The following is a 27,215-nucleotide window of genomic DNA, read 5'->3' as shown; positions in this document are numbered from 1 at the left end:
AAGTAGGCATATATGTTTTTGTTTTTAGGCTTTCCCAAATTCAGAACAGAAATTCCATTAATTTGCTGCTAAAAATTGTAGTTTTGTGTATTATTCCCATTATTGTCTGGCCATATTGTTTTGATCACACTCTTTTGATCAAACTTGTCCTGGATTTCATCTGTAAAGCTCTGGGAAATATGTTACATTGGTTTTACAGCCGGATTGTTGTTGTTTTTTGTTTTTTTCTAAAGATTGTATTGTATTATAATATGTATTTCAGTTAATCAAACAGATGTATACTTGGGCATTACTTATATTATGAATTTTCTTTTGGTAGCAGAGTCAGAAATAATACAGATAGGTTTCTACACTACAAGAAAAGACACATCTCCATCTTTCTTTACACAGATGATGCTGTTGTTCTTTCAAAAACACACATTGGGCTCAAAAGAGCTCTGAGAGCATTAACACAATATTGTAACACAGACCAGCTCCAATTAAATTACAATAAAACCAAAATCATGGCTTTTGCTAAAAGACCTAGGAGTTACTTTTGGAACATAAATGGCCATAAAATCGAATAAGTCACATGCTTCAAATATTTAGGAGTAGCACTTCAATCTAACAGTAGCAGAAGAGCCCATGGAGATCAAATAGCCAATTCCACCAACATCGCCTAGAGGAGCTCAATTGCCATTCTTAAATATCTTAAGTCAAGAGGGGGCCACTTTACCCAGGCAGTGCTCAAACTGTTCTAAACTAACTCTCTAGCCTAACTCCTGTATGGAGCTCAGCTGGGCCCCTTCCCCAGTTTTGCCCTATTAGAGTTGGTTCAGTCAAAGTTTCTGAGATCAGCCTTGCAGGTACCTAAATGCATCTCTAATGCAATCCTGTGTCTGGAGAAGGGCTTTATGAGGATGGAGACCAGGGTGTGGGTGGCCATACTTAACCTCAGGGTTAGAATATCCTGTGTTCCCCTTGGTCTTGCCCCACTAATCATGGAGGATAACTTCCAATCAACATGGAAGCAGGCAGTAGTATCCAAAATCTCCTCACTGGGATTTTCTCCAGGTCTACTACTCACTATGGATTACAATCAAGCCACAGTACTTATTAAACAATGTATCACAGACATAGAGCACCAACTAGATTTGGCCTCTGTTCCAACCTTCCTTATCAACAAAGACAGAAGATATCTTGCTTCACCTATGGCATATTTAACAAATTTAGAGGTCTCCACCCTTCAAAGAACTTTAACCCTGGCTCAATGTCAAGCTCTCCCATCAGCCATACTTGAAGACCGCTATTGCAAGATCCCTTTCCTAGAGAGACTCTGCCCCTATAGAAACGATAGAACATGTGCTTGTCCAGTGACTGTTCTACAGGGATATCCGCACCAGGCTTATCTTACCTTTAATATACAAGCACCCAAGCTGTTCAGGACAATTTTATACCTCCCTGCTATTTGTAGGTACTAATTCAGCTACAACCCACAATGTTGCAAAGATTTGTGCAGCAGCATACAAAATACTTCAGGGGATGACAGGCCCCAAAAGTTAAGTATGCATTCAGTATTCATCTCCCTTGCTTCTATAATTTGCTGATAAACCTGTGCATTGTATGCTTTTATCTTGTTTTCCCCTCCACTTCTTTCCCCCTTATTGTGCTTCAGTACCTATTTTTATACCTTAAATGTACTAAACGTACCAAGTTTGTATGAAACGGTGACCTTTATTTCCTGTGCTGGTCTATGACCGAAATAAATGATTTGATTTGAATAGCAGTTTCCAGCAAACCTTCTGTACAAAATTAACAATGCATGTATGAAACTATCAAATGAAACTAGCAAATCAGGTAGGCCAGGGCAAGGAAGCAAAAACATCTGAAGCTCAGTAATTTGAAACTTTCTTCCAACATGTACTTAGAAGGAACATTTTTAGATCATTCTCCAATTCGTTAATGATTTCAATTTGGTGGCCAAATCAATGCTTTTGCTAGGGGCAGTCGCTGAAGCAGGCATATCTGCTCTCTCCTTTTGTTTTCATGTTCATACATGAAAATAGGGGATTTTAGAAGCAGTTGCTATTTATCTTCTCTGTTGTAGACAGGCACACATGGCTGCAGGAGTATTAGCTAGACTCTAGCTCTTTCTCTGGTCAAGATTTATTACACAGTTTATTGAGGACACAGTGATGCAACCCAACACTGAAAGTTTATGTCTCTCCAGACCTCATTTGTCATGTTCCCAATGTCAATTCTGCTAAAAAAAGAAAGAAGAAAACAAAACACCTGCAGCTAGACATAGGATGAGAAAGAAAAGGGATGTTGAAGGGCATAATTGGTCTTTGTAAAAAGGATCTGTCAGAGGTTTTGTTAACACAAGTTTTCCTGCAAAGAATCGGTTTTTAGTTATATTATAAATGGACATAATAAATAAATATTAAATATAAGTAAATAAGTAAATATTAAATATAAAACTACTTGCAAGCTGCTCTGAGTCCTCTTCACAGTTAGAAGGGCAGGGTATAAATGAAGTAAATAAATAAGTACACCAATGTTTGGTTTTAATTTAAGTTGTTAGTAATCTTGGGTCACATGCTGGGATAAAGGTGGGACATAAATTCAATAAATAATTGTGTGGCAAACATACATTTTCTCTACTGTTGAGACTTCATCAAGGATCTGAATCTAGTAGTTAGTTCCACCTAGAGTCGATCAACTGGATCAAAGGGAACATGGTAAGTTCCATTGAGTCAATGGTTGATTCCAGTTGAAATTAACAATTAGATTTAGCCTAGGATACATGGGAAAATATATGTTTTAGATACTGAAAAACTGAGGGATGATATATTTGATGGAAAAAAGCCCCATGTGAGAAAAGAGTATCAATACAGCAAGTACCAACACACTGAAATAGACACAATTTCCCTATCTTGTCTCTTTATGAAGGAATTAAAGGTTTTTCCCCTTGGTTTATCCATTTCTATCTATCTGGAATATGGACGTTCAGAAAAATTTCATAACAGCAGGATAAGCATGTAACTTTATATGATTTTTAACTATTTATTAAAGCAAATAATAATAATAATAATAATAATAATAATAATAATAATAATAATAATATAACTTTATTTTTATACCCCGCCCCATCTCCCCGAAGGGACTCGGGGCAGCTTACATGGGGCCTGGCCCGATAAAACAACAAATAACAGTAACAAAGCAATAAAACAATTATCCCAGTAAAAAACATCAACATCAATAAAAACAATCATTAAAATCAACAAGCAGGATACAGTATTAAAAACAGGAGACTAAGTCGTAGATCCCAGGCAAAGTGCAGAGTATTACGAAATGGGGAAAGGAAATTTCATAGTTGAATGGACAATAAAGTGCGGTATAAAATGACAAGACAACAACAATGGGACTATTATGGAATGGATAGATAGATCAATCCAGCAACAATTAAACATTGAGGGCCTTTTGGAAGATCCAGGTTTTTAAGCTCTTCCGGAAGGAGAGGAGGGTAGGGGCCTGCCTGATCTCTCTAGGTAGAGAGTTCCAAAGCGGAGAAGGCCCTCTCTCTCGTCCCCACCAACCGTGACTGTGAGGGTGGTGGGGGCGAGAGAAGGACCTCCCCCGACAAGCGAAGAGAACGTGTGGGTTCATAGAGGGAGATGCGGTCTATGAGTTTATATATTTACACATTTCAAACATAACCTAGGAACTTAGATGGTATGACTTTAATACTGAGTGCAAGTTTTAAATGTTGTTTCTTCTTCTTTACTCGTTCAGTCATTTTCAACTCTTCGTGACCTCATGGACCAGTCCACACCAGAGCTCCCTGTCAGCCGTCGCTGCCCCCAGCTCCTTCAAGGTTGAGCCAGTTACTTCAAGGATACCATCCATCCATCTCACCCTTGGTCAGCCTCTCTTCCTTTTTCCTTCCATTTTCACCAGCATCATTCTCTTCTCCAAGCTTTCCTGTCTTCTTATGATGTGGCCGAAATACTTCAACTTTGCCTCTAGTATCCTTCCCTCTAGTGAGCATTTGGGCATTATTTCTTGGAGGATGGACTGGTTGGATCTTCTTGTGGTCAAAGGCACTTTCAGGATTTTCCTCCAGCACCAAAGTTCAAAAGTGTCTATCTTCCTTTGCTCAGCCTTCCTCATGGTCCAGCTCTCGCAGCCATAGGTTACTATGGGGAATACCGTTGCTTTCACTATGCAGACCTTCGTTGCCAGTGTGATGTCCCTGCTTTTCAGTATTTTATTGAGGTTGACCATTGCTCTCCTCCCAAGAAGTAGACGTCTTCTGATTTCCTGGTTGCAGTCTGCATCTGCAGTGATCTTCGCACCTAGAAATATAAAGTTTGTCACTGCCTCCACGTTTTCTCCCTCTATTTGCCAGTTGTCAATCAGTCTGGTTGCCATGATCTTGGTTTTCTTGATGTTTAACTGCAACCCAGCTTTTGCACTTTCTTCTTTCACCTTGGTGATAAGGCTCTTCAGCTCCTCCTCACTTTCAGCCATCAGAGTGGTATCATCTGCATACCTAAGATTGTTAATGTTTCTTCCAGAAATTTTAACTCCAGCCTTGGATTCGTCAAGCCCTGCACGTCGCATGATGTTTAATATGCAGTAATTTTAATTCAAATTATTTTAAGCTCAGTGTTCTGTATGTGTTTAAGGCATTGAATAATTGCCATATGTAAGCCTCCTTGAGTCATCTTTGGAGTAGAGAAAGGAGGGATATAAATAAGGTAAATAAATAAATATAATCTTGTCACCAACATTGTATAGATGAACAGTGTAACTTAGGCCTAGCAATCAAATCATATAAAAGACAGACATTGTATATAAACTAAGCATCTATCCAAAGAAGAACAGTGTTCTGTATCAAACAGCATTTCAAAGAATTAACAGCATATCTATCAGTCTCAAATATTTGCTTCTAACTGGTTTGAGGTGAGTTTTACAGCTGTAGCTGATATTTTCTTATTTACCTATCAGGCAACTGGGGTCCCTTCTACACTGCCCTATATCCCAGGATCTGATCCCAGATTATCTGATTTAAACTGGATTATATGAGACTCCACTGCCAGGTAATCTGGGATCAGATCCTGGGATATGGGACAGTGTAGAAGGGGCCTATGAGTCAAGGTATAGTGCACCTAATCAGAATTTGGAATTCAAAGTCCCATCCCTTGATGATGAAAGCTTCACTAAAAAGGTGCACTGCACCTGAGATCTTGCTTGGTAAGACCCCACAGAAGGGATGTAAAGGAAGAGACAAGCTGCAATTTGCAATATCAATTCTTTGTACATGTATTTTGCATCAAGATACATGTAAAATATCTCAATTTTAAAAATGCCTATTACTGGTAACCCAAATAAACCTATACAAGTACAAAATATTACTTACAGTGCAACTTTAAGTTGCCTGCAGGGATTCCAAAGAGAGTGTCTCTGATGCTTATGCCTGGCAACTTCTTTCTTTTATCTTTTAACAGTCCCTGAAGAAGGCCGTTAAATATTACTAGGCCAAAATATTTTGGGCTTGTTTCAAGAATAAATTCATCTTTTTTCATCACCTGAGACATCGTCTGTCCTCTAATCCCCTTCTCTTGGATATTATAAGTTTTCTTTGTTTTTGTTTTGCTTTGCTTTACCAGAATCTCATCAGAATTTGGAATTTAAAGTGTTGTCCCTTGATGTCACTATCTTGTTGATCTTTTAAAAAATCATATGTACCTCTAATTCCATCTTATATATGTGACCCTATGGGGTTTCATATAAAAATAGTGTCCTTTGTCATAAATAAATAGGACATTCTTGCAACCACTTTATACTAATATATCTCAAGATCAGGCTTTACATACAATAACACAAACATAAGAAAAGGGATCTGATAGACATCTTACCACATAATTTTCTACACATGGGCTGAATTGACTTTTCATAAAAACTACTTCAGATTTGTTAAGTTTTAATGGCTAATCAATGTGTGGTGTGTCAATGGCTCCAGGAATAGCCAATAGCCACCCTATATCAGGAAAATTTTGTGAGAGATATTATTTCACCCAGAAGTCTTTAAAAAGGAATATAGGGATTGGATAAATAATTAACAATGAACCAGGAAGTCAGGAGACTTTGAAAAAAAATGTTGTTCAACTCTATAAATAACAAAATTTGGGTTTTTTATTCACAGTCATTAATGAAATTCACTTTTTGGGCATCAAAATTAGGAAAGGAGGAGCAAAACTATCAACCTCTCTCTATAAAAAGCAAAATGCTTATCTAACAATTGACAGTTTACACCCTAGATTTTTGAGAAACAATCTACCATATAGTCAGTCTTCAAGAATTAATATATAGCTACTTTAAACTTGCATTTCATACAAGCCCTAATTTTCCAGTTTGCTGTGGATTGCTATGATAACGATATAGTATAGCTTGAATAAAATTGAAACAGTTGAATGCTCTGCCTCCTACTTCTGAATTTATCACTAATCAGGCAAAATCTTAGGAGATACTATTTTGGAAATTCATGTAGGTGGTTTTAAATTTGCACTATATGTTTAGTACAAGTATATTATAGGACAACTGAAGGAAGAAAAAGGAGGCTACACCTTCTTCTGGAGGGGACTGCCTGAAGAAGAACAAAGAATACATGAGTTGGCTTTGCAATCAGAAATGACTTAGTCAAGCACATGTTTAAAGCACCCATCGGCATTGACGAATAACTCTCAACCCTCCGAATTAACCTTGTCAGAAACCAACAGGCAACCATCATGTGTGTCTATGCACCAACATTAGATGCTGATAAAAACACCAAGGAAAAATTTTACTCTCAGCTGGAAACAATCCTATCGGAGATACCTAAGGCAGACAAAATCATTCTCCTGGGAGATTTTAATGCAAGCATTAGGGACCATAGGAAAAGATGGATTTGTAAACAGTAACTCAAATGGCATCCTGCTTCTCACCAAATGTGCAGAACACAGCCTTGTCATCACCAACATGCTCTTCCACCAGAAAAACAAGTTCAAAATATCATGGAAGCACCCCCAGTTAAAGCATTGGGACTTCTTAGACTATATAATTACACGTGCCAGAGACTGCTGCAATGTGCTTCTCAAAAGAGCCATGACAGGGATGATGACTGCTGGACAGACCACAGGTAAATCTGATCCATGATGGCTATCAAGATTGCCCCCAAAGGCAAACTCCAAGGAAGAAAGACAAGGTGAAAAATGAACACCCAAGCTGTTTAAGAGCCATCCAAATGAGCCCTTTTCCAGACTAAACTAAAGGATCATCTACTCATAGAACATCTGAAAGAGCTTAAAGGCACAGAACATAGCAAAATAGCAGTATTTTCTGATTTAGATGCATTAAAAGGAAAGATAGATCAGCAGGCTGAACTTAGTACTGAAAATGAATGAATTTTTCATCCCCAAACCTCTTGACCATGTTAGACACATGACCTCTTCACAGAACCCTTTCGGGCTGTGCTGTTGCACCAGCAATTGCTTTGGCACCCTTCCCCTCTTCTCATCAGATGGCAGAAAGGGCAGCAATGCACATTGCCTGCTACCCTTTGTGCCATCACACAGGGAAAAAGGGGAGGAAAGTGTGGGTAGCTCTGTCGGAGCTACCCAAATTACACTTTCCTCCCATAGTGAAGGAGAAAGCTCCTTTTGGCACTTCTCCTCCACTTTGGGAGGAATGTGGGCAGAGCCAGCCGTGCATTGTATGATGGTGCATGACAGGCCCAATTTTAGCTGTGATTAAAAGCAGTAAAATGAGCCAAAATACCCTGTGTGAAGAAGTCCACAGAAATGTTAAAGCACTTGAAAGGAATGCTCAAATAGCATGAGTGGTGCCGTCTTGCCCACTATCCTTTCTGTCTGGAACAGCATTTCCCCTCAAGGAATCTTGAAAGAATACATACCATCCTTACCACTCATTTTGTTTCAGAACACTGTGAACCCAAATTCCTCAACACCACATTTTTATTTTAAACCAGGAGAGCTTCTTTGTTAAATCAGGACTTAATCCAGAAATAAACTTTCAAAACACAGCCCAAGGGTCCCTGGAAAATGGTCTAAAGTCTCTTTTGCTGGTGACAAAGTGTTTTTAAAAATCGGAGGATAGATAAAATAATATTAAAGGGATGCTAGAGCTCTTGAGAACCTGAGAAATAGTATAAGAACTTCATGCATGCCACATACTATACTTGTCTGGCTCCTGGTCTTGATACACAGGAGAAATGGGAAGAGACATGAGATTACAAGAGTTAGGGAAAACCTGAAAAAGACTTGAAGGGTACAGTGAATTTACAAGGAGTATACAATTAGAATATCAGTTTCCACTAATGATAGATAAAACATTTCATGAGCTCTGCCAGGAAATTTTGCATACCCTTTAACATTATACAGATAGAAATTGTAACATCAAAGCAACATCAAAGTGTGCTCATTGAGGCAAATGTTATGTCTGAGGTGGAGCAGACAAATGAAAAGCAGCAGTTTGCTTTTGTCTGAGCCTACCGGGAAGGGGAAGATTCTGCTCTTTCATTTCTTCTCCCCACTGCTGAATACAACCAGCTTTTGAACTTAGTTAGAACCAATAAGTATGATGGGGAAAGTGGTGAGAAGATAGAGAAACTGAAATATTTTAAAAGCAGCCACAAAACTGGGACAACAGAGCCTTAATTGGGACTGCTCTGCCAATCAGTGATAGCTGGAGTGTGTAATTATGCTGTAAGTCTGTTTCACATAAGAAGTTCTCAAGGGCCTCATCAGACTTTTTGTAGTCCTTTATAGTCTGTTACCTTATCTTCTCCCCCTTTTCTTAAGGTGAGTTTTATTTCCTTGGGGAGAGGAAAAAGATTGCAATTGGCAGAAGGATTTGGAGTTCAGGGACATTCATGAGTTTTATTCACATGAATTTAAACAGGCATTGTTGCATAACTGGGAACATCTGCTTTGACTTAGGTTATTTCACTGTTCCTTGAGAATGAATAATCACCATATTGGTCAGCACTTGACAAATCATGATCATCTAAGTGAACTATGCCTACAGCCTCTTGACAAAACTGGCAGTTAGATGAGTGATCTTATTGTCACCTACTCTGGTCAGGTCATACACAAATCATTTGAATTTAGTGCTGAGTTCCTTCTCAGATGACCTGTCAAGGAAGATCTTTGCAATGCTGTGGTGTTTTTAAAGAATCACTTACCTTCAACTAGAAGTGTGAGAAAAAAATCATTGTTTAATTTGTTCATTGTACATGGTATACATGGTAATACTGATGGTCTGGGATTAAGCTAGGAGTTTTCCTTGCTTCTAGTATGCCTCTTTCCGTGTAACAATAAAATATAGTTAAAAGTCTGATGTTATCTATGCCACAGCCAATTTTAGGTTTCTTTTAGATTCATTTTCTTTGTACGCATGTGTGCGTGGGGGCGGTTCCATCTAGGATTCATTCTGGGGGTTTTCCTTTTTTATTGTTTTATTATTTTATAATAATAATAATAATAATAGTTTTTATTTGTAAAACGTGTTTTAAAATCCTCAAAATTGATGGACGAGTGGATCATTCTGAAAGATGGCAGGAATGATGCTCTGCTCCTCATCACTGAGGAGAAATTCCAGAGGGTACCTCTTTTCTTTTTCTTTTTCTTTTTTTAAAGAAATAGGCCAAACTTTAGAAAACCATTGCCTTGAATTTGTAAAACCTTAGCACAGCCATTGATAAGTGAGGCCATTGGCAGTCTTTCATTCATAGTGACATTATAAGGGAAAGTCAACCTGATAGCAAATAATGACAATTAAGTACACCCAGAACATACTAGCTAAACACTGTAAATAAACAAACACTTTACTGGTAGTAAATTCTATTAAACACAATGGTACTAACTTCTGAATGGGCATGCAATAAGACTGGTTATATAGAAGAGCTAACTGTCAGAACCCTGCTACTAGAGCCTGGATGTGGCTCTGAGTTTCAGGGTCACTGACATTGATAAGACACCTGCGGCTCAGGACTCGGAGAAGAAACGGCTGCTGGACTTGGCGGGGAATTTGCGCGGGGTTTTGCTGAGCGGGAAGAGACTTTTCAAATGAGGGGGAGGGTATATAAAGGATGGTTGGCCGGAGCCTCCCATTCTTGGCTTTTTTGATGTTCATGTTTCCTACAGTAAAAGTTTCTGGTGATAACACAGAGAGTCTCGTGTGTTCATTCAGGAGCGGCTGTGGTGAGCTGACACTAAGCCAAGAATACGGACACCATCCCGCTGTAGCGGTGAGGTGTAACATGCAAGTGGAGGATGAAGAGCTCTTGGGCGCAGGAGGAGGAAGGTCGGAAAGGGCCACTCCCGAGCCGGACGCTGAGTTCCACCAGCTGGCGGCCCTGGCGTCATCCACCGCTTATGCCCAGCCAAATGGGGTAACCCAGAGGCATGGAGTGGTGCGGGGAGACAGCACCGGAGGAGAGGAAGGTTCACCTTCCCCAGGCCCACAAAGGATGGTGTTTCTGGAGGAGAGGATGTCGGCGATGGAGACCACCCTGGCAGTGATGTCGAGGGCGATGGAGCGCCTGGCGTTTTTGGCGGAGCCAGAGAGAGGAAGGGAACTTCGGGCTGGCTCAATGTGGGACGTGAGCGTGGGAAGCAGCCAGGGCTTTGCAGACCTCCCAGCACCGAAGGGAAGGGAAATGCGAAAGGAGCCCGGCGCCCGGCCCAAGACCCAAACAAGCCTGACGCGGGTGGAGGAGAGTGACGACGAAGGGGAAAAACCTCCGAGAATCCCAGCTACGCTCCCAGCTGAGACCCTGGTGCCCCTGGCGAATGCCGGGCGTGGCACAGGGCCAAGAGAAGCAGCAGCGGGGCCCACTGGTCCGCAAGGGGGCTTGCGACGGGCGGAGAATTGGGGATTGCCACCACAGGGACCCCTACCGAGACGAGAGGAACTAAGGATCGAGTTTGGGGGAGAGTCCTCTGAACTGGATTTTTTCCTGACCACGGTGAGGGGCTATATGGAGGACAATGCTCACACTTTTAGAACGGAATCCAGCCGGATACGGGCCATTGGTGCAGTGTTGAAGAGGGGAGCGGCCAGCTGGTACGTTCAGCTGCACGCGCGGCGCGACCCATGTCTGGGGTCACTCCGACGCTTTATGGGGGCCCTGGAGACCCGTTTCCGAGATCCACTGGAGCAGATCCGGGCGAGGGAGAAGTTGAAGACCGTCTCCCAGGGGCAGAGGTCGGTATCTGAGTATGCGGAGGAGTTCCAATGCCTCGCCGAAAAGGTGCCGGAATGGTCTGCAGTAACAAAGATAAAACTCTTCAAAGAGGGTCTCAGGCGGGAGATCCTCTCCTGGGCGGTGCATCGTGATGAGCCTGACACACTGCGCGGATGGATTCAGCTGGCGGGGCGCGTCGAGACATCGCTGGCCCAGGCGAGGAGGCACCGAGGAGGGCTACAGCAGCGGCCGCAGATGAAAGAGGGGAGCCGGAAGGAGGGATCAACCCCAGCCGGGAGGAGAACGGAGCCGACAGGGAACGTGAGCGCCAGCAGGAGTGGCTGCTTCGTGTGCGGCCGGTTGGGCCACAGGGCTGCCGAGTGCTGGCAGAGAAAAGGGGAAGGCGGAGGCCAGCCCAAACCCAGAGCCGTGGCAGGAAAACGCGCCGAGGAAGAACCACCGATGAGGCACCACTCGGGGGGGTTGGTAAGTCAGGACAAAGCTATGATAGTGGTCCCCATTCAGCTTGAAAATGGCAGCAAACAAGCAACCTGCAGAGCATTTGTGGATTGTGGATGTTCCAGGAACATCATCTCCCCTGAATTAGCCGAGGGATTGGGATGCGAAAGAACGAACCTAGAATCCCCAATAGCTTTTTCGCAGTTGGACGGATCCACAGCATCGGGATCGTTAGCTAAGTACAGTGCCGAAGATGTAAAGTGTAAGATAGGGAGTTGGGAAGGAAAGGTGTCATTTGTGATATCACAAATAGCCAGCTATAATGTTATACTAGGCATGCCGTGGCTGGGGCAGGCCAACCCGCAAATCAACTGGGAGGATAAGAGCATGATCTTCAGGATGAATTTGGAAGAAGGGAGCCAGGAAGTTGAGAGGGAGCCAGGGAAAAGGGGGGAGGAAGACTCTATCAGAATAGCAGAACTGGCAGATAAATTACCCCCAGAGTATCGGGATTTTGTGGACGTGTTTGATGAGAAGGAAGCAGACAATTTCCCACCGAAGCGGAGAGTTGAAGTGAAAATAGAGCTAGTCCCAGGAGCAGAGCTTCCCAAGGCAAAAATATACCCGATGTCAGCTAGGGAAAAGGAGGAACTGAGAAAATACATTGATAAAAACCTAGCGAGGGGTTTCATAGAGCCTTCAAATTCCCCTCTAGGGGCGCCTGTGTTGTTCAGGCGGAAAAAGGACCAAATGCTGAGGCTCTGCATTGACTACAGGGGCCTAAATGCAATCAGTACTGTAAATAAATACCCCCTACCCTTAGTGAAGGACTTGATCGCCCAGTTATCGGAAGGACAGATATTCACTAAATTGGACTTAATTGAGGCCTACCATAAATTGCAGATCAAACCAGAGGACAGGTGGAAGACGGCCTTCTCCTGCGCATTCGGATTATTCAATTATCGTGTGCTCCCCTTCGGTTTGTGCGGGGGAGGGGCCGCGTTCATGCAATTAATCAACGAAGTATTGCATCCATTGTTGTACAAGGGAGTCTTTATTTTTTTAGATGACATATTGATAATGTCTCGAACTAAGGAACAACACGTAGAACTAGTCAGGGAAGTCCTACAAAAGTTGAGGGAAGCGAAACTGTATGCGAAGCTTGCCAAGTGCGAGTTCAATAAAGACCAGATAGACTTTCTGGGGTATAGGATTTCCTCCCAGGGAGTGGCGATGGACCCTGCGAAGGTGGAAGACGTGAAGGGGTGGGAAGCCCCCAAAACACGGAAGCAGCTGCAATCCTTCCTAGGGTTCGCAAACTTCTATAGAACATTTATCAAGGACTTTGCGCGCCTCACTTTGCCATTAACGGATTTGTTAAAAACTAAAGGCAGGGGAGAAACAGCCAAAGTGAAGGCCCCAGGGGCCAAACTGACATGGACAATAGAATGCCAGGAAGCTTTCGAAGCCCTTAAAAAGCGTTTTACTGAGGAACCTGTCCTACAGCACCCTGATATGTCTAAGGCCTTTGTACTACATTGCGATGCGTCAGACCGGGCATATGGGGCAGTTCTGCTGCAGAAAGACGAGGGGGGGAACCTGAAGCCATGTGGCTATCTGTCAAAAAAGTTTAGCGATACAGAAAAAAACTGGCCGATTTGGGAGAGAGAAGCCTTAGCGATTCTAAAAGCACTAGAGTGCTGGAGACACTTTCTGGAAGGAAGTGGAACACCGTTTGAGGTGTGGACTGATCATAGAAATTTACAGTATCTAAGATCCCCTCGTAAACTATCAGCGAAGCAAATTAGATGGGCCCAATATTCCAGCCGTTTTGATTTCAGACTCAGATTCTTCCAGGGGGAACATAACATACTCGCTGACGCTCTCTCTCGGATGCCTCAGCACGGGGGAGGAATTCAGGAATCTGAAGGGAGCCTGTTCCTAGATAAGCAGTGGGGCCTGGCAGTACTAACTCGAGCACAAGCGGCCAAAGAAAACAAACGTACTGCCATTTCCACGGGGGGAGGAGAAATATGGGAGGAAGAGTTGAAGCGAGCGTATGGAATGGACAAATGGTTACAAACTAACAAGGAAAGGGGAGAATTGTGTGGGGATTTGGTGTTTGTAAATAAGAAATTGTATATTCCTGAATGTTTAAGACGAGAAATGTTAAGGAAGTGCCACGATAACAAGGGTGCGGGTCATCTAGGCCCCACCAGGACTATTAAACTGTTGGCCAAACAATGCTGGTGGCCCGGAATGAGGAAAGACGCCAGGGGGTACGTCACGCAGTGTGAATTATGTGCAGAGGGAAAAACACCACCGGGGAAGCCCCAGGGGCTATTGCAGAAGGTGGTGGAGCCCATGAGGCCATGGGAATGCGTGGCCATGGATTTTGTAGGCGAACTACCCCCCAGCAGAGGCCACAGATACATTTGGACAATATTGGACCTATTCTCAAAACAGGCACACTTTGTGGCCCTGCCGAAACTCCCCTCAGCTGAAAAACTTGCTGATTTGTATGTGAAGCATGTATATCGCCTACATGGGTGTCCCGACAAAATAATTAGCGACCGGGGAGTCCAATTTACTGCAAAATTTTGGGGAAAATTCTTACAGCTGTTAGGAGCAGAAAGGAACCTGAGCTCGGCTTTTCATCCCGCAACCAACGGGGGAGTCGAACGCACCCAACAAACACTGTGCCAATTCTTGAGGATGTACACCAATTATAGACAGGATGATTGGGCGGACCTTCTACCGTTTGCTGAGATGGCTTTTAACGGGGCCGTACATTCGGCCACAGGTCGTGCCCCATTCGAAATAGTATACGGACAGGAGGTGGCACCTTTCCCCAGGCTACCCGAGTGGAAGGAAGGAGAGGGCCAGACCGACAAGGAATGGCCGGCCAAAATTAAGCAAGGGTGGCAGACCGTGGTGGAGGCATTGCGGGAAACACAAAAGAAGTACAAGCTCTTTGCCGATCGTAGGCGCCGAGAGGGGGACAAATTGGGCGAAGGGGATCTGGTTTGGCTGAGCACAAAAAACCTGAAATTGGGGTTCCCATCTAAAAAATTGGCTCCACGCTATATAGGGCCGTTCAGGGTAGCAAAAAGAATAAACGAAGTGACCTATGAGCTGAGGCTACCCAAGGACCTAGGAAAGGTACACCCGGTATTCCATTGCAGCCTGTTAAAAAAGTATAAAGGAACTCTGGACAGCGGAGAACAATAGTCGTGTTTAATCTTTTCCTTCCAGGACGAAGGGGAGGAGGACGCCATGTCAGAACCCTGCTACTAGAGCCTGGATGTGGCTCTGAGTTTCAGGGTCACTGACATTGATAAGACACCTGCGGCTCAGGACTCGGAGAAGAAACGGCTGCTGGACTTGGCGGGGAATTTGCGCGGGGTTTTGCTGAGCGGGAAGAGACTTTTCAAATGAGGGGGAGGGTATATAAAGGATGGTTGGCCGGAGCCTCCCATTCTTGGCTTTTTTGATGTTCATGTTTCCTACAGTAAAAGTTTCTGGTGATAACACAGAGAGTCTCGTGTGTTCATTCAGGAGCGGCTGTGGTGAGCTGACAGCTAACCATATCACAAGATAAAGATCATTTTTGTAAATTAAATACAATATGTTCCTGATATAAACTAAATATTTGCCTGTTTATCTTTTATTAAACTCTTTAAAGCCTGGCAAATATTGTATTTCAAGATCTGAGACTCAAGTGGCTTTGCTTTCAGAACAAATTGATGGTGAAGTGTAGCAATTGTGAGTGGCTCAATGTACAGCTGCTTGACTGTTTTATTTTAATATCATCTTTTAAAATGCCAGAAGAATGGGCAAAATATTTCTTCTTTGGTTTGAAGGCTGGGACTATAAGCTTCAGTGAAAGTTTCACTGAGATTTTTTTTCCCTTTGTTAAATGTTGGAAATTGTCCAGAATAACAGAAATTCAGTCAGCAGAGTTATATAAGCATGTTCTAGGCCTGATAACAATGGGTCCTTGAAACAGAACTGATATTTCATTGTTTTCCAATAAAGTATGTGATACTAATTTGTTAATAATATGAATCCCACCCATGGGAGAAAAGCAGAATAAAAATAAATCACACACACACATATATTATAATAATTAAAATAAAATAGACCATCGTATTGAACATTGAAAAAAGGAATGTTAGTGGATGGAGAAGTAATGAATTTGAATTCCATGTGTTTCTTGCTTTTTAGGCAATTGCTATTCACCTTGGCTAGCATATACTTCTATAATCATGATTATTATGCTTTGAGGATGGAAAAAATATTTAATCTTGACAAAAGAATCCTGAAGTGACAAGAAACTTCACAATTTGGGCCTTATTCTGTTCAAAATTTACACATGATTGATTTGCACAGAAAATATTTTATGTGTAGGAAATAATATTGCCACGTATAAACATTATTTCCAATACATAAAATTTTGTTTTCTGAATCAAACAGCCATTTGTGGACTTTGCACAAATCCTGAATTGCACACAGTCTTAAAAAAATTGTCATTTTTTCTTAGACTTTCTTGCAGTGAAGAAAAACTGATAAAGTTACTTGTTGCTTTCTTTGAGAAGAAGCCTAGTGAAGTTTGGAGTGAGCCTACTCAAAACAGGTTCCACTAAATGTAATGCAGTCTCCTTCCAGGTAGGTGTGACTAGGCTATCATACTATATCCATTCAGTTGGTGTGAATGCTGCAATCCTACATTTTCTTGCAACTGTCTGACGAACACTTCAATTACTACACCATATTGTCTCTCAACCCAGCTACTTCACATAATCAAATTATATTCAGTACTACATCTATTTCAGTAGTTTCTATTTTCTCTGTACCTTGATTGAAAATCATTATTATTGCATTCTTTGAATTTAGATATTTCTTTTTCTATTCAAATTAAAAGCAGTTCCCAGATCCTATGTGCATAGCTCTATGGCTTAGATCCCAGATTGAGCCCTTTAAAATAGTTCTTCCAAAAATTAGCTGAGTTTTAGATGGCAACTAATGCATCTGAGAGTGGGATGAACAATGAGTTGAAGGCCATAACATCTGGGGACCCACAGGCTGAGAACTGTTCTAGTGGAAGCAATCCATTGCAGAGAACATGCAAGAGGGTATTCTTTAAAATGGCACAATCTGTAAAATGACCTTCCTTTAGAGGTCAAATTATTGATTACATTGTTTTCTGTCTGGAATCAAGTCATAGCATACCTTTTTATTAATGACTGTGGGAGCCAACTGACTTTTCAGATGTACATGCTCATGGTTTTAAATCAGTCTTTATCTGTTGATTCAAACCAGAGATTATTTCATACTATGCAGTTATACATCTGTTATCCCACTTTAATTGTAATAGCAACATCCTATGGAACCTAGGTTTGACAGATCAGAGAAGGTCATTCAGACTTTTCAGCCAGACCAATCTAGTGCCTCACCAAACTACACATCCAGGATTTCATACTTTAAAGTCATGGAAATGGAATCACAGTACTATATCTATTTAGTATAAAGGATACATAACTCCTATATAGAGCAGACATATCCTATTGAATCAGAAGAGCTAAGTATAGAGTGGTGATTCTTTTGTTCTTCTTTTATCTTTTCTTCTTTCAGCCACCTGCTTTGGCTGAACATGCATGCTTTCAACTTGATTGGAAAGTAATGCAGTGAGTCATTTGTGTGAAAACCATGGGATACTGGACAGTAAAACACTAAGATGTTCAAACTCTAAGCATATTTAAGGGTGAGAGTATGCTGAACACAGTATGAAGTAGTTCTTAATGGGTTTAGGATGATTAAATCTTTCTTGCCAACCCACTTGACTTGAGTTTTTAATTGTTATACAAACTGCTTCATGGGGAGATGGTAGCTCTGGAGAGTAACCTGAATATAGGAGCATTCTAATGTAGCATTCCTTCTCTAACCAAACCTGTGATCATGTTCTGTACACTACAGTGTTATTAAAAAAGATCTTGAACCATCATAGGTGAGTACCAGTTCATGAAACAGTTCAAAATCAATATTACACTAGATTAAGCAAACATTGTGCAGCAGATTTTTGGAAGGCACAAGCAAAAGATGAAAAAGAATATATGTTTTTATCTTTCAGATTTGTTTCTGGAAATAACTATTCTACTCTGAATTGTTAGATATAACAGATTTTCAAAAGGCAAAAAATTGAAGCTGCAAAAGCAGGTTCCAGGAATGCTCGAGCAATACTAAAATAAACTCTGTGTTGATGAAAATTTGTTTCTCCACACCACTTGTAAACATCTCTTATATTAAGGGACCAGCAACACTATTCTTCCAGTGGAAAAAAATCTACCCAAAGATAATTGGAATATCAAGTCAATTTGTCCTTTCCTTCTGGCATATTTTGCTCATAATTGTGTGTTTATACAGATATACAGTGGGTCCTTGGTATCTGCTAGGGTTTGTATACAGATATGCAATGGGTCTTTGGTATCAGCTAACCAAAATCTTTGGTTACTCAAGTCATTACACATACAATGGCAGTAAAATGATGTCCCTTATGTAAAATACCAAAATCAACATTTGGTTTTTGAATTTGTATAATATATTTAAGTCACGGATGATTTAATCCATGGATTCAGAATCTGTAGATCTGAATGTATTACACAATACACTAAGGTCCCACAGGAAGCTTAGAATATCTAAAACAGAACATGACTAAAATGTTATGTATGAAAGTTTTAAAAATATATTAAGCAAGGTAAAGGTAACGGATTTCCCCTGACATTAAGTCCAGTCGTGTCCACCCCTGTGGGTTGGTGCTCATCTCCATTTCTAAGCTGAAGCGTCAGCGTTGTCTGTAGAAACCTCCAAGGTCATGTGGCCGGCATGACTGCATGGAGCACCATTATGTTCCTGCTGGAGCAGTATCTATTGATCTACTTACATTTGCATGTTTTCTAACTGGTAGGTTGGCAGAAGCTGGGGCTAACAGTAGGAGATCACCCCCATTCCCCGGATTCAAACCGCTAACCTTTCAGTCATCAAGTTCAGCAGCTCAGTGATTTAACAATATTAAACAATGACATTGTTAAAAACAATTAGTTAAAATTGGTTTCTTGGTAGATAGATAGATTTATTAATTAGTCCACAGACTATATCAACAATAAAAGACAAAAGACAAGATTACACAGACAAATAGACACCAATCACTATCCAAAAAGCTCCTCTAATAGTTAACTCAAATACATTAAAGCCCAATAAAACTTGATTAAATAATAGGTTTTATAAAATGAGATTAAATTACAAGAGGAAGGTAAGATATATCTCATTTGGCTGTATAGATTCTCCCCAGAAAGAAAATTGGACAGTTTGGCACTTGGACCCCAGTTGGTTATTCTAACCAAAAGGGAAGGTAAGTATTTGGATTTTGCCTTGACATACAGACAACAAAATATGCACAATGTCCTCAATGGCTGGTGAACCACAGAAGCATGTTCTTTCATGGTAGGTTTTTTTTTAATCATCCTGTTCTTACCATAGAATTAAGTTGCTGGAATCTAGCTCTGGTAAAAGCTATTCTCTGTCCCTGTTTGAGGTTCATCCTAAGGTACCTTTTTGTGCCAAATATTGTTTTATTTTTGGCTAACCAATTTAGAGATTTGAAACCAGCCAGCAATGTTATATCTGTTTGTGCACCAATATCCAAAACTCTGAATGTTTCCTGGACTGAATGTCCTAAGGAAGGTAGATGGGAAGATGACAAGCCTAGCTGGTATATTAGTTGGAAAAACTGGGATGCCCAGAAGATAGGTCACTGTAGATCTAATTGTTCTTCTTGGTAACTGTTGCATTTTCACTGGATTTGTGGCAAACTATTTAAGCATGGTGACTGACCTCCTGTCTCATCACAAACTATCTACTTTGCAGTTAGACCCCAAATCAACTGCTTTTTTACTTGTTTCTAAAGTGAATATATGACTTCAAATGAGATATCACTATTGAATACTGTATACTCTTATTTGCCTTTTATGTGTTTATCCACACACAAGTCTTACTGGTAAATCATATTTTTCTTTCTCCACCATTTTTCTTTTTGTCTTTTTGGCAAACTTGTAGCCTGAACAAGAGTTCTGGTAAATTCAGCAGTTAACATTTGACTTCATAATTTCATCTAATGATAACATTTTATGACAATTTCTATATAGAGATATGTTTACAGATATGGCAAAAATAAAATGCAGAGTTTTTTTCTCCAGTATTTGGCACATCTATCCTTTTCTAAGAAACTCTTATGAAATTCATGGAGTTGTCATAAGTCAACATCATACATATACTGGTTACAGCTTAATGGGTTTTCAGGTAAAGCAGCATTTCCAGCAGGCATTCAAGTTCATGTGATATTATGTTGGTGAAAAATAAATAGAATAAATGGAATTATTGTAAAGACTATCAGAGAAGAACAATTATCCAGCATTATGTTTTATTCATGCAATTTGCTGATGTCTTTGACCAGTTTGACATAACAAAGATTGAGGTAGGCTTTCATTTACAGACAGCAAGCGGATTCCATGTCATGTCAACTTGCCTCATTAAGAAGAAATGTTGAATCTCTAAAGCAGCATATTTAGTCATTTGTCTATCACTATGTCCTAAAATTCACCAGCAGGAATTAATGTCTAACTGTCTGTTCCAGCCCTTTTTCTGAGCACCTGCAGCAGAAACAGAAGCAGAAACAGAAAATACAGAATGATGAATTGAAGGATGTTTGAAAATTGTCCTGTCCTTGAGATATAGAGTATATCAACACATTAAAACATACAATTGAGAAAATAGTTGACTGCCACAAAAAAAATGTATTTCAGGAATCCCCACACAAAATAAGTTCACAAAAAAGAAAAACCCTTGGTGTATTTTGTAGAAGAGACTAGTTTGTGTGCAAAAGAAACTTGCTTGCAAAAAAGTCATTAAATGTGAAAAATAATTGGAAATATGCACAAATGTATTGCAGTATAGGCCACATTTAAATGATGTTTTCTTGCATGTGAAAATTAATGAAGCAAATAAGATGTATATTCCTGTTGAAGAAAACATTTGTTATGCTAGACATGCTTTCTTCACAGTCCCCACTTCCAAATCTATTCCATGCAGATTCTGTATTGATTATATATATATATTCTTTTTAACAATAAATAAACACTTAGTTGTGTATGCATTTATTGAACAGACACATTGTACAGATGCATTTTGCCATTACCAAAGGCATGTTTCTGTCCATTATAGAAAACTTCAAATGTGCACATACATTTCAGGAATACATTTTATGATAATTTCTGGACACACCAGTTGTGGAATACAATTATTATGGAGTGCATAACATGTCTGAATATGTACACAAAATGAGTGCTTCTTCTTTGTTTCAGGAGGTGCATAGCAGGGAAATGCATTAAAATACCACTCTTGTAGGAGGAGAGTTTTCACAGATCCCTATTCTTCACAACTGACAAAGAGGATTTGTTCAAATGGCTGTCACTACAATATAGATCCATACATTAATCCAGAAATATCAATTCTTCCCTTTGCTGCCCTGATGTTTCAATACATTTTCATGACAACTCCAAATGATTTTTAATTGCTCTTCTACTTACAGTCACAGTCACAGAAGTTCAGTTGGGTATTAGGCTTGTGCATTTTGGCTGAACCTCGGTCCGTTTCTGCTGGCTGAATTCCGGGAGACCTGCAGATCCATTTTCACACACCTCCCGAAAACTGGTGGGTTGCCAAATAACAGTTTCCACTCCACAGCTGAAAGATCCAGCCCATTGGCAGGAATTAGGAACTTACGAAGTTCCCCATTCCATTCCTGGGATCTTTCCCCCTTTCCATTCCTGGGGTCTTTTCCCTTTCAATTCCTGGGATCTTTTCCTTTTTTCATTTCAAGGGAGCCTGGGTTTGAGCAACAGGGTTAAAGAAGCATCCTTTCTGGGACCCTTTCCTTTCTTCCTTTCAAAGGAGTCTGGGTTTGAAGAATGAGGTTAAGGAAGCATCCTTCCTTTGACCCTTTCCTATCTTCCTTTTAAGGGAGTCTTGAGTTTGAAGAACAGGGTTAAGGAAGCATCCTTCCTGGGACCCTTTCCTATCTTTCTTTCAAGGGAGTCTGGTTTTGCAGAACAGGGTTAAGGAAGCTAAGCCCTTACTGTTACAGCCATCTAGCCAAGCTGAACAAGCCAGATTGACCAAGGGAACCAACCAGTCTCAATCTGTGCACAAGATTATCAATATGGGTATATCCCATATTGATAAACATATGAGATGAATTCTGGTTTTTATGCAGGTATATGATTGAGTTTGCATATGACTTGCACACATAGACAGACACATTCCATACAGAGGATGGAAATATTTTTGAAGATATTTCAGAAATGATCAGAAATGTTGAGAAACACTGACAGAATAATCCTGAATTGTCAAAAATCTTCACAATTCAGAATGCATTCTGCACAAAATTTTCATGTCGTCATTTTACAAGACAACAGCATTTTCTGCATGGAAAATAATATTTCAGCATAAAAATATTGCTGTACAGAAAATAACGTAATTGCAATTTATTCTGTGTAAAATTAACACATTCTTAATTTACATAGAAAACAGAATTGCATTAAAACATTGTGTCATGTAGCTACCGTGTTGTTTTCTAAGTTGGTAATGCTATTTTCTGTGCATGTGAACATTTCATACCGAACAAGTCCCTAATTTTAAATAGTATTAAAAATGTATGGTTTTCAAAGATTTCCTTGCAGGAGAAAGAAAATGGCTGAAATTACTCATTCAAGAATAAACTAAGTGAAGTATTACATCCCCTCACACAACCATATTCTTTAGAAACATATACATAGGACATATTTCTTAGAATGACTAACAAGATGTAGTGATAAATCTTGCCACTGGTAATTTAAACATTTGTTCTAAAGACAGTTGGTAGGTAATTACTGGATTCACATGAGCTTTACATGAGAGACCTAAAACCTCCCCATAATAAAGTTATTATTTGGCCTATTTCAGTTTGTTTGTGGACTTTGAAAAATCACACAAGCCATACAGAATGAGTTCAATTGAACAACAGACAGGATACGATAATTGGCTTTCGCCCTAGTTCAATAAAGTTGGACTCCTTGCCACATTTTCAATATATGTATGATGTAAAAATAGCTAGTGTGCAGCCTGTTCAACACAAACAGCCAGCATAACAACAACACTGAGAGAGACAAATTGGATAGGCTGATAAATGTATAAAACCTCAAAAGTTTATTACTGGCTCAGGTTCCATACTGCATTAATATACCATTGAGGAGTACATTAAGTGTGGCTGTGTTCCGATGATAATTTTCATCAGGTGATTTAATAAGCACCCCATTATTGAGCAGTCTAGGCTAGCACCCAGAATCATGCATCATCTGATGATGATTGTAATTATCTGCCTATCCCATTTTTCCAGCAGTGTTTTTGGGGGCTGGTCTCCATCTTGCTTCCATATAAGCTTATGATCTTTTACAAAAACTGTTAAAAATTGTAGTTGTTTTCATGGGCATCTCTCTTAATATTGGTGTGGATTTTATGTAATTTTCCAAACGTGCAGTTTTGGAAGTAGTTCTTGGCTTTGGCAGTACAGTTCTTAGAAACCATTGGCTTTTGTCAGTGCATCAGGAAGTAACATATTAGCAACATATGCTGTGTAGTTGCACATTACACTTTCTTTTTAAATATATGGTGCAGATATTTTAAAAATTAATTTTGCCTCTTGCACTTTCATGAAAATAAGTTCCTCAGAACATAGCATGGGTAATTTCTCATCACATGGCCAGCGGCAGCACTCTTCATGGAAGGGGCAGAGGTGGTCATTCATCTCGCCTCCTTTCACTCTGCTTTACCAATTGTCCTGGCAATCCCACAGAGGGAAGCAAGGTGCACACGCAGTGCACGAGTCTTCCCTGCACCACCCAGGCAAAACGGGTGGCTTCCTGTATTGCCAGATCCAGGCTGCCTCTATGGGAGAAGCTGTATGCACTACGCTTGTGCCTCACTTCCCTCCATGGGATGGCAGTGCCAGCCTGGCAAAATGAAACGAAGCAGGGCAAGGAGAGTCAAGAACCCCAGGCTTCACCATTAAAGGAGAGAGCACACTGGTGGATTCCCTTGCTGCCGCCACGTGTGTGACGAGATCTAGGACTGTGCTATATGTTACCTAAAGAATGAGCCCTTTCTTTTTTATTTCAGGAGAACCATGAGTTTGTTCGCAGGATGTGTAGCAAAAATTAACAGATACAACTAAATTCTTCCCATTTGGGGTGTAGCAGCATTTTAAAACACAAGAGCCGGGGGAATGCTAGAGGAAAACATCATTAGCCTTAATGACCATGAGAAGTGACATTTCAGAATAGATGTGGTACATAACAAATTTGCACACATAAACACATGCAAGCACTCATTCTTAAAATAAATGTGCTAATATGTCCTCCTGGTTTGTAATAATCAATTAGACATTAGTGTAATTTCTAAGTATTTCAGTGGCTAGAACCTCTCTACACATTACTTTAAAGCAAGTCTTAGCCATCTGTTTTACCCTCTAATTACAAATGCAACAAGAATATAATTCACAATTGCATCATTAAAAAGACATAAGGGATTTAATGTATGTCTGTGTTCCCTTGTAATGTTGACAGCATCTGTTGTGTTTTCGAGAGAAAAACACAGATAATTTTTCTCTCTTTCCCCTAGAGGGTTTGGAAACTAGAATTTTATAAGGCACTGCTATTAAAATCATGAGTGTGTATTATTGAAAATACACACAGGGCCAGTTGACATGTTGTGTTGTATTTACTTTTAGACTAATAATAGAAATGATACCTTTGGAATCTGTTTATCATGTTAAATAAAAAATAAAGAAAAAGAATCAATTTCTAAGCCCATAGCAAATAAACTTGCCAAATACTAAGTAGGACCTTTCCATTCACACTAGCTAAATTAGAATGGCTCTGAATTTCAGGGTTAATTCATTGGTTTTGAAACGAAAGCCCCATCTACACTGAAAATGTAATGCAGTTCAAAGCTAGCATCAAACTGTTGTGCCCTTAAAAGGGCACAAAAAAAATCTTCAATACACATCTGAGCTCTGTGGTTTGTGTAATCACCATCTGAGCTCAAACTGGTTTTAGGATTTCTTATGTAATCATCTACACAAAAGAATCACTTTCTTCATTACTGGTTTGAAACTGCATAAAATAGTCAAGGGGCCGAAATCTAATTAAAAATGGTTTGTAAACTCATGCCAATTTGAAGCCAGCCGAAACTCCATCCAGAGTTAACTTTAGCTTTTACTTTGGTCATTTAGGCAAGAATTGCACTCCTGCTTCTGTTTTCCTCATTTTTCTATTTCCCAAAATTACCCTGTAAGCATAAAGTGAAGCAACTGGATAATGACAAGCAAAGGTCTAATGCTGATGGGTCAGTTTCTCCCTTTCATTTTCACCTACTGTCCATTTGTTTCATTTTTCAAAAGTACCTTCCTAAAGTGTCACACTCTTTTCATCCTGTGAAAGCTCATATATATCTTTGTAAAAAAAAATTAGCAAATCAAATTCTTAGACATCTGTTCTCACCAAGTTCAATATGTCTGGCTCAATTATGTTCTTAGAATAAAGAGTTTTTGAACCTGTCTACTTGTTCATGAGGACATTATTTTATCGTCACAAACACAGGTGAATGATACACAGGGATTCAAATCTAAACATTTAAGCAAACATTTCTGGTTGGTTGTTTAAGAGTATCAATCTTGTTTACTCACACATATGAATGGTTTTTGTCCTCACACAATTAATTTAAGTTAAATTAATCTGCAATATTGCAAGTATGGCCAGCTTGACTGCATGGAGCACCGTTACCTTCCTTCCGGAGCGGTACCTATTGATCTACTCACGTTTGCATGTTTTCAAACTGCTAGGTTGGCAGAATCTGGGGCTAATAGGGGGAGCTCACCTCACTCCCTTTCGGTCAGCAAGTTCATCAGTTCAGTGGTTTAATCCGCTGCGCCACTGGGGGTTCCTAACAAAGATGAAACAAGTGGTAATTGATGAACAGAGTTCAATGGGGACAAAATTATTTTTGCCCTTGCCTTGAAGCTATGGAAAGTGATGGAGAAAGGAGGAGCTCTTAAACCTAGTAACTTGTGAGAGGCAGTTTCCTCTAATATTTTTGTTATATTTTTTCTTGAAATCTTCCACCTATTATGTATTTATTTATTCAGCAGCACTTTATGTCAAGAAACTGCTGGAAAGTAAAGACACAGCTGTGTTAGCCTGGAATATCAGTATGCAAGAGAATCTTATAACACCTTAGAGACTGAGGGCCTTTCCAGACAGGCAAAAAATGCAAAAGAAATTGGAATTTTAAATCCTATTTCCTCTTGGGATGGAGGCTACACATCTTACCTAAACCCTGGGATTTTGAAGTGGAGTGTCCAGATACTCACCCCTGCTGATTCAAGATCAGCAGGGGTGGGCATGGACACTGTCGGGTGCCCTCACCCTGCCCTCCATTTCCCCCTGCACTTATGGGAAAAGACTGGTCAAGGCCTGAAGACTTCCTTCCTCCCTCCTTCTCTCTCCTTTGGAAGAGCCAAAGGGGGACTTTGGGTAGGGGAGGCCTCCAAGGCTCCATGTTGGATTTTTCAGGGAGGAGGAACAGAGGAAATGGGGGGCAAGAGGGAATACAGACAGGAGGGGGGGGAGGAAAACACCTTTTTTCCATGCCTGCAGTGATACACAGGTATGCAAAAACGTGTGTCTCTCAGGAAAAACTGGGATTAAAGGGCAACCTTTAAACACATGTTTTGCAGCCTTTAACCCTATTCCTTCCGCATTTTAGTGAAACATCATTTAGCCACTTCCCCCTTTAACCCAGTTTAAGCTGGGTGATAATGCATGTGTGGAAAGGCCCTAAGAAAATGAAGTTGAAAGCATCTAAAGAGGTAGACTGGTTTACGAAAACTTATGCTACAAACTTCATTCTTTCAGTCTCCACAGTTCTACAAAATCCCCTTGAATATTGAGAAAAAACAGTGTAGCTGTCATGTACCATGGTGTTTCTGCCCCTTCCTTCCTTCCTTCCTTCCTTCCTTCCTTTCTTCCTTCCTTCCTTCTTTCCTTCCGGCAGCAATACCCTCACAGAAGCCAAACCATCTATATCAGAAAAAAGATACATTGAAAGTCTGTGTGATACCCATACACCATATTCTTGCTTCTGAAATAGGATAGCTTTATGAAGTACAGTTCTTTGGAGAGAGCCCTCCTATTATAATGTGGTTAATATAAGGTAATAACATACAACAGTCTCCTCATTTGACTATGCAGTCATCCAAGTCACTCCAATCTTCTCTTGTAATTTTCTATTCTTTATTACGTTTCTACTATTAACTAACAAACTGGATTTTCTAGATTTTATAAACATATGTAATTGTTTTGTGTTATTAATTGAAAAA

Source organism: Anolis carolinensis, chromosome 3 (assembly GCF_035594765.1).
Source record: "Anolis carolinensis isolate JA03-04 chromosome 3, rAnoCar3.1.pri, whole genome shotgun sequence".
NCBI classification, from domain to species: domain Eukaryota; kingdom Metazoa; phylum Chordata; class Lepidosauria; order Squamata; family Dactyloidae; genus Anolis; species Anolis carolinensis.
This window is presented reverse-complemented; position numbering follows the sequence as displayed.